Source organism: Amphiura filiformis, chromosome 5 (assembly GCF_039555335.1).
Source record: "Amphiura filiformis chromosome 5, Afil_fr2py, whole genome shotgun sequence".
NCBI lineage: Eukaryota > Metazoa > Echinodermata > Ophiuroidea > Amphilepidida > Amphiuridae > Amphiura > Amphiura filiformis.
The window spans coordinates 5,400,028-5,406,773 of record NC_092632.1 but is presented as its reverse complement, the minus strand read 5'-3'; positions in this window follow the sequence as shown (position 1 = coordinate 5,406,773).

The following is a 6,746-nucleotide window of genomic DNA, read 5'->3' as shown; positions in this document are numbered from 1 at the left end:
TGGTTGTATAACGGCGACATTAATATAGGCCTAGGCCTTCTTGGTAAAGATAGTGGGGGCGGTAGTTGGGGAAGTATGTGTGGTTTGGTACAGGAAGGTGGGGAAACCACGCATTGACTAACATTGTCATTTTCCATAATAATATTAGTCTGTACATAAAATTATAATGTAAATATATTAGTCCTTTTGCAAGACTTTCCAACAATATCCTTTGCACTCAAATAAAAACACTGCCTAAAAACATTGTTACGCCTAAAAACATTTATTATTTCACCGTGACAGATTCATCAGGTTTGTTGGTAAACATTAAATAGATTTCTTTTGAACAAAATAAAATATTTACTCACTATTGACGGTCCAACCGGAAGTAAGGACCAACAACCATCATCCGGATGATGCCTACCGACCATGATAGGTCAATGACCTAGGTCAATAGTGAGTAAAAGATTTTTTCAAAAGAAATCTTTTATAATAGTATTTATTATTCCACGGTTCCACAAATCCCCCCCCCCCCCCATAAAAAATTACAAAACATTTGGTTTCTTAACTTCCGGAATACTAAAACGCATTTCTTTTTTTTTCTTTTTTCCAAAAACGATGTTTTTAGAAAAAGTTGCACTTTTAAACACCCAAACTCTAAATACAACCAATAATCAATTCATGCATTAAACCAGGAAAGTTGAAAAAGAAGGAGGAAGAACGGAATTATATCCTTGAGATAATCCCGTAGGTTATCCTGTCGCACCTATTCATAGTCCTTTATTCTCAAGTAGTTACACATCTACTTGAAAGTAGCCTTTGATGTGATGTGCCTTGCCGACTACGGTTGATTAATTTTCACTCCAGAATTGAAACCATATCCAATGTTTCTATAGATAATTCCTTGAAAGTATGACACGTGTGTGTTAAGAACCTGATGTTGCTCTACAGGGATACCGCACGTGGATACTATAAGAAAGAAATGTAGTTTTGTAAAGATTCCAAAAAAATCCGCCCATTTTGGAATATATATTAATTATTTAGGAGAGTGTTTTAGGATTTTGTTAGAAACAGGATGATTTTTGATCATCTATATTTTATTGTTTTAATGTATTTTCCTGTCATTTCCTGCAAACCTAATAAAGATATTTTGATAATTGAAAATAGTCTGTATCATAAATCGTAGAGGTTGAAAGCGTAACCAAGCGTGCAAAATTATTATTTGCCATGGAACTTCGGTCATATTTTATTTGAAATAAACTGGATGTTAGGATCTGCATGCATGGTATGCATGGTATTGATGGTATACAGACACTGACCTTTCCCTAAAACCAGTAAGCAGCAACTTGTGTATCACACCCGTCATGGGTTCGAACCCTTTTGTTGTATTTTATTGTTAAACCTAAATAGCGTGATTGCTTTTGAATGAGCGGCAACACACATATTTTGTTTGAGGATAGCTGGATCTATCTCCTTCTTTTACATCTTCTCTGATTAAACGTATATACTCTTGCCTGCAAGACTTCCGTCTTTATCATCAACGGACCTAATAACGTCCCAATGATATGTAGTAGATAAAGGGTGAGAAACAGACCATTACCATAGATAATCGGTGTCTTGTTGAGGTATGGTGAGCATGTTAGTCGCTCGGAAGGCGAGACCCCGAAGGGGTCGAGCCTTCCGAGCGACTAACATGCGAACCATACCTCAACAAGACACCGATTATCTATGGTGATGGTCTGTTTTGAACCGTTTATCTTACATATACGGCGAGCAAAAAATAAACAAATTTGTTGTAAAAGTGTATTCATTTTCCAAAAAACAAAATGGAAAAAACGGATGTATTATTTTGTTAAAGTTGTGGGTTTTTTCCCAAAATAAAAACACCTCGAGATAGTGTAATATTCTTCCCATGTGTCCTGCGTGAGAGTCTATTTAATGACAAATGCAAGTGATTTAATCAAATCAATACAGAATTGATCTCAATTGACAATTGTATTTGAAGTGGTTTGGTAGGTTATTCACTTGCTTTAATCCGCCGCTGGAGTTTATTCACCCCGTGACCATTGTTATTCAAATAATTAATGAATAATGCAAATTATATAGAGTTGTCAACGTGGACTACAATCTGTTTCAACACCATGAAATTTATATCTTAGAAAAATGTGAGTATAAGCAGATATTTGAAAGACCTAGTAACGTTGTGTCCAATGGTGCTCCCCATTATGGGTAGGTCACAGTAAGGCTTTGCACCCCAGCCTCTTGACTTGTAATGAGTACCGCAGGTTAGTTTGCGAAGCTCCCCTGGTCGGGTAGTATCCCGGGGGTTCTTGCCTAGCAACTAATTTGCATGGACCGTTGAGCGTTTTTAGGTCGGGCAAGGATAAAGGCAGATTCCCTTCTAAAAACCAATGGCAAGTTTATATACATGTACTGAGTTTACATTCAACGAAACGGTTACTTTTTATTTATGAATATTTACTTCGTTATGCTAATAATTAAACTTTAATTTGCATAAATCTAACTGAGCACCAGTGGTGTTATATGAATTACTATTATACGGACTGCATGAGCCCTCTATAATTTTCTCTTGCCATGTAACATTTGCATTTAAATCGAGCTGTAAATGCATTTTTTTCTAATTTCTATCCGAGACTAGTAACCAACTTAGATTCTACATGTATGTTGTGATCCTTTCCATAGTGTTTCTAGAATGTCCATGGTATTCCTTTTGTTTAGCTCGCTGCCCGAGACCGTTATCTGGAGCTATTGTGTTGATAGGCTAACGGTCTCTGGGGAGCTAGCTGCCTTCATTACTCTAGGTAATGGTCGAGGCAACGAACCTCAAACAAAAGGAATATAATGGATAATCTGTGAATAGAAAAGGGCTAGACGTATATATGAAGATACTGAGTTACAGCTACTGGAACTAGCATTAAACGATGACTGAGTTGCAATCTGAATGCGAACAAAAATGTCAATTTCTAATAATTTACAATAAAATTTGTATTATATCGCGAATTTCAAAAAACATTATTTGATATCAGGACATTCCTAGTATTGCAATTTGGTGTGTCTGATGCGAACTCATATCCCACGAAAAATACTGCAAAAGTGAGTGACAGAACCCAGTCATGCAATAAAATCTCTTCATTTTTTCGATGTTCGTCATCTTAAGGCGAATAGGATGGCTAGGAGCCATCATATTTTTTTTCAGTTTTAGCAATTCTTAGCAACTAAACAAAATGCAGATTACATTCTTTTTTTTTTTTTTCTTCTTTTTTTTCCGATCTTATAGAAAATGAAACCAATAGTCGCATTTCTATTTTCATAGGTCTTGCGTTTATAACGGTAAAATGGTTCACGGTAAAATGATCAAGTGTGAAATGGGACAAATGCGCGCGGAGCACGAAAATTTACAATTCGAAAGTAACTACTTTTGCTTAGAACTTCTTAGAACAAACGCCGCGCGAAGCCCTAAATAATGCCAATTTTAAGCTAATGATCAAATATGAACATTGAAGGGGACAATGCGCGCGAAGCGTGCGAAAATTTGCAATTTGTCGGCTGAAATATTAGCTTAAATTTGGTCAGAAACACTCATTTGCATAACATTGACTGATGACTGCATGCACTAGGCCTAGCGCCTACCTCAGGATTCATCATTCTTATGTTCTTGATTCCTCGACTACCTTTTTACTATCGAATTGTTCGTTGGCATTACTCAGTAAGTTGATGTACGTCGTTGCGTCAACTTTCCGAGTAATGCCAACGCCTACAATTTTGAGTAACGCTGACTCGATATCATTATGTTGGTCGCACTCATTTGCACTTACTTTATTGAGTTGTTACAACTCAGAAAATGAAACTAGCCTAGGTTAGCATAATTTTCTAGAGGTGTGCTATAGTATACAAAATTTTGCACTGATTACAAAAATAAATATTTGAATACTGCTAATTGTGCAGAAAATGATCCAATTACGTGAATTAAGTAACAAAGTACCAAATTGGAATAACTCAAAACAATAAGTACCAGTAACTTAATATGAACGAGTTACATCAACTTACATGTGGAGTTACAATAACTCAACTAATTGGTTCTTTAAACCTTGTTTATTTTTCTAAGTTCCCTGAACTTGAATTCAGAAGTTGGCATTACTTAAAAAGTTGACGCAACGACTTACATCAACTTTTTAAGTAATGCCATCCCGCCAACAAAGTTGATTTAGTTGACGGAACTTTTTGAGCTTTTTCAGCATTTTTTAAGTTCGGATAACTAAAATGAATTTTGTTTTGGCATCTTTTACACTATTTTTTTTTTTTTTAAACTTACTCCTTTTGAATTGCGCCAACAAGGCGAACAAGTCATTTCTATGAGTGATATCATAATAAAGTTGCACAGCCTAAATGGATGGTCCTGCGTTTTTCGTGTTAAGGAATCGTATATTAACGTTTGCGCAGTATTTTTGGTGGGAGCTGAGAGTACATCATATCAGACATATTGAATTGCATTCTGAATACGAGGAATGTCCTTCTGATATCAATTTTTTTCTTAAATTCGCGATATAGGCCCTAATACAAATTTTATGACAAATTATTAAAATTTATTATTATCTTAAATTTTTGATAACAGTCCTCGAAGTAGTTCACCACGTAAACTTGTATGGCTTAAAATTCGGACCGCTCGCCAATAATTGGACAGATCAGTTTGTGAATGAGGACAACGTATAAGTTCCTTGTACTATCCTCGAAGTAAACTTTCTAAATCTAATAATATGTACTTAAAGTATGTAGCTTGGATGAAAAGCCGACCATAAATTGAAAATTTTGACCTTTTATATTGAAGATATACATTTTTCCTTAAAAGTCCTACATATTTTGCTTTGTTTTTGGGGAAAAATCTATATCTTCAATACGAAAGGTCAAAATTTTCAATTGATCGCAGGCTTTTCATCCCAGCTACATACACTTTTAAGTTTCAGTTTCAATTTAGATTTATTTGTACATATAGGCCCTTGGCCCTTTGCACTACAAATATAATGATTAGGCCTACATATGAGGAAGACATATAAATAACATGAAGATAAAATTACATAAATTCAATCATTTCACGAAGTTTCATGGCGTGAAAAACGAATAATGAGAGTACATATAAGGCAAAAAAAAAAAAAAAGTTGTTTGTTTGTCCTCCACCGCCCGCTCCTCAGATGAAGGCCTGACCAATATTTTTTTTTTCATTTTTTTAAAAATGAAAATAAGGAAAATTCAATTTTTTTTCGATTGGGAGTATCTCTGGACCTAGCTAGAGCTAAATGCTAAGATCTTTCATGGTTGAAAAAAAAAAAAAAAAAAAAAATCATTAAAAGACTATGACATGAACACAAATTATAACTTTAACTGCATATTAAAGAAACAAAATGTTGGTTTTTTTAAGTCACCATGAATGATTGTAGCATTTAGCTCTAGCAAGGTCCAGAAATACGCCAAATCCGGAAAAAAAAAAAAAAATCCGCCCGCCCGCACGTCCTGTTTCAAAGCTGTGGAGGACAAACAAACAATTTTTTTGGCCTAAGTTTACTTCGAGGGCTGTTAAACATCAAAAATATCAATTTTAACCATTTTGCATAGTGTGTATTATATCGCGAATTTAAAAAAATCAAGTGGTATATGTGCCTACCGGCGTCGCGAAGTAGGGGCCTATCGGTACAAAACATTGTTTTGAAAAAAAGGGGTTACAAACTAAATGAAAAGGGGGGTTATTGGGTATAATATTTTGAAAAAAGGGGGTCATTGGGTGTAAAATTTTAAAAGGGGGGTCATGTGGGTAGAAAATTTTGAAAAAAAGAACAATATTCTATTTTTTGTTCCAAATTTACAGTACAAATTTGCCGATAAGAGAATTTTAAAGTTTCCGCCTTATTTTGTGGCATTTTGATGATACAATTATAGAAAAAGGGGTCATTGAGTAGCCGCACCTAAAAAGAGGGATCATTGGGTAGCAGCACCTTTTAAAAAAATGGGGTCATCGGGTACGACATTAAAAAAATAAAGGGGGGGGGGGTCATCGGGTATATTCGACTTCAAGAAAGGAGGCGGGGTCTATTGACAGGCACGCATACCGTCACTTCTAAAGTGAGTGCCCCCCCCCCCCGGATTATCTTTGGGTGACCTATCAATGCACTCGCGCTGTTCTCCCTTTATACTTGGTTCCCAAGCCCGGTTCCCAAGAGGGGGTACAAGTTATAATAATGACTTTATTGTTGTGACATTACAAATAGGCCTATGCCAAAAATCATGCTTGATTTTTTTTACCAATTTCATATAATGAGACTGTACATTATACCCGGACATTATACGGCTTTAATTGGAATCAGCCAAATTTGTTGTGCTTGTAAAGACAATGGCGGCAATAATTATAATTTATAAATGCCCATATCAATATTGGTCCCGATAGTAATTCCGTTTTCGTTTATTTTGCCTCATTATTCCGGCTTGACATGACTAGAAATGGCAGTTGTCACTAATATTATTGTTTGGCAAAGAAAAACAACTTAAAGGGGCATTTCGTGATCCACAGCCTCATCCCCCACTTTTCTCCAAAAAAGTTGAGATTTTTATATCACTGGAAACCTCTGGCTACATAATGTTTATGTACAAAATATTTCTTGCAGATTAATTCGTTTAGCAAAGATATCGTGAAATTTGAATTTCGTTCTGGTGCACCAGAACGAAATTAAAACGCATTGTCTATGGAGCAGTGTAATAAA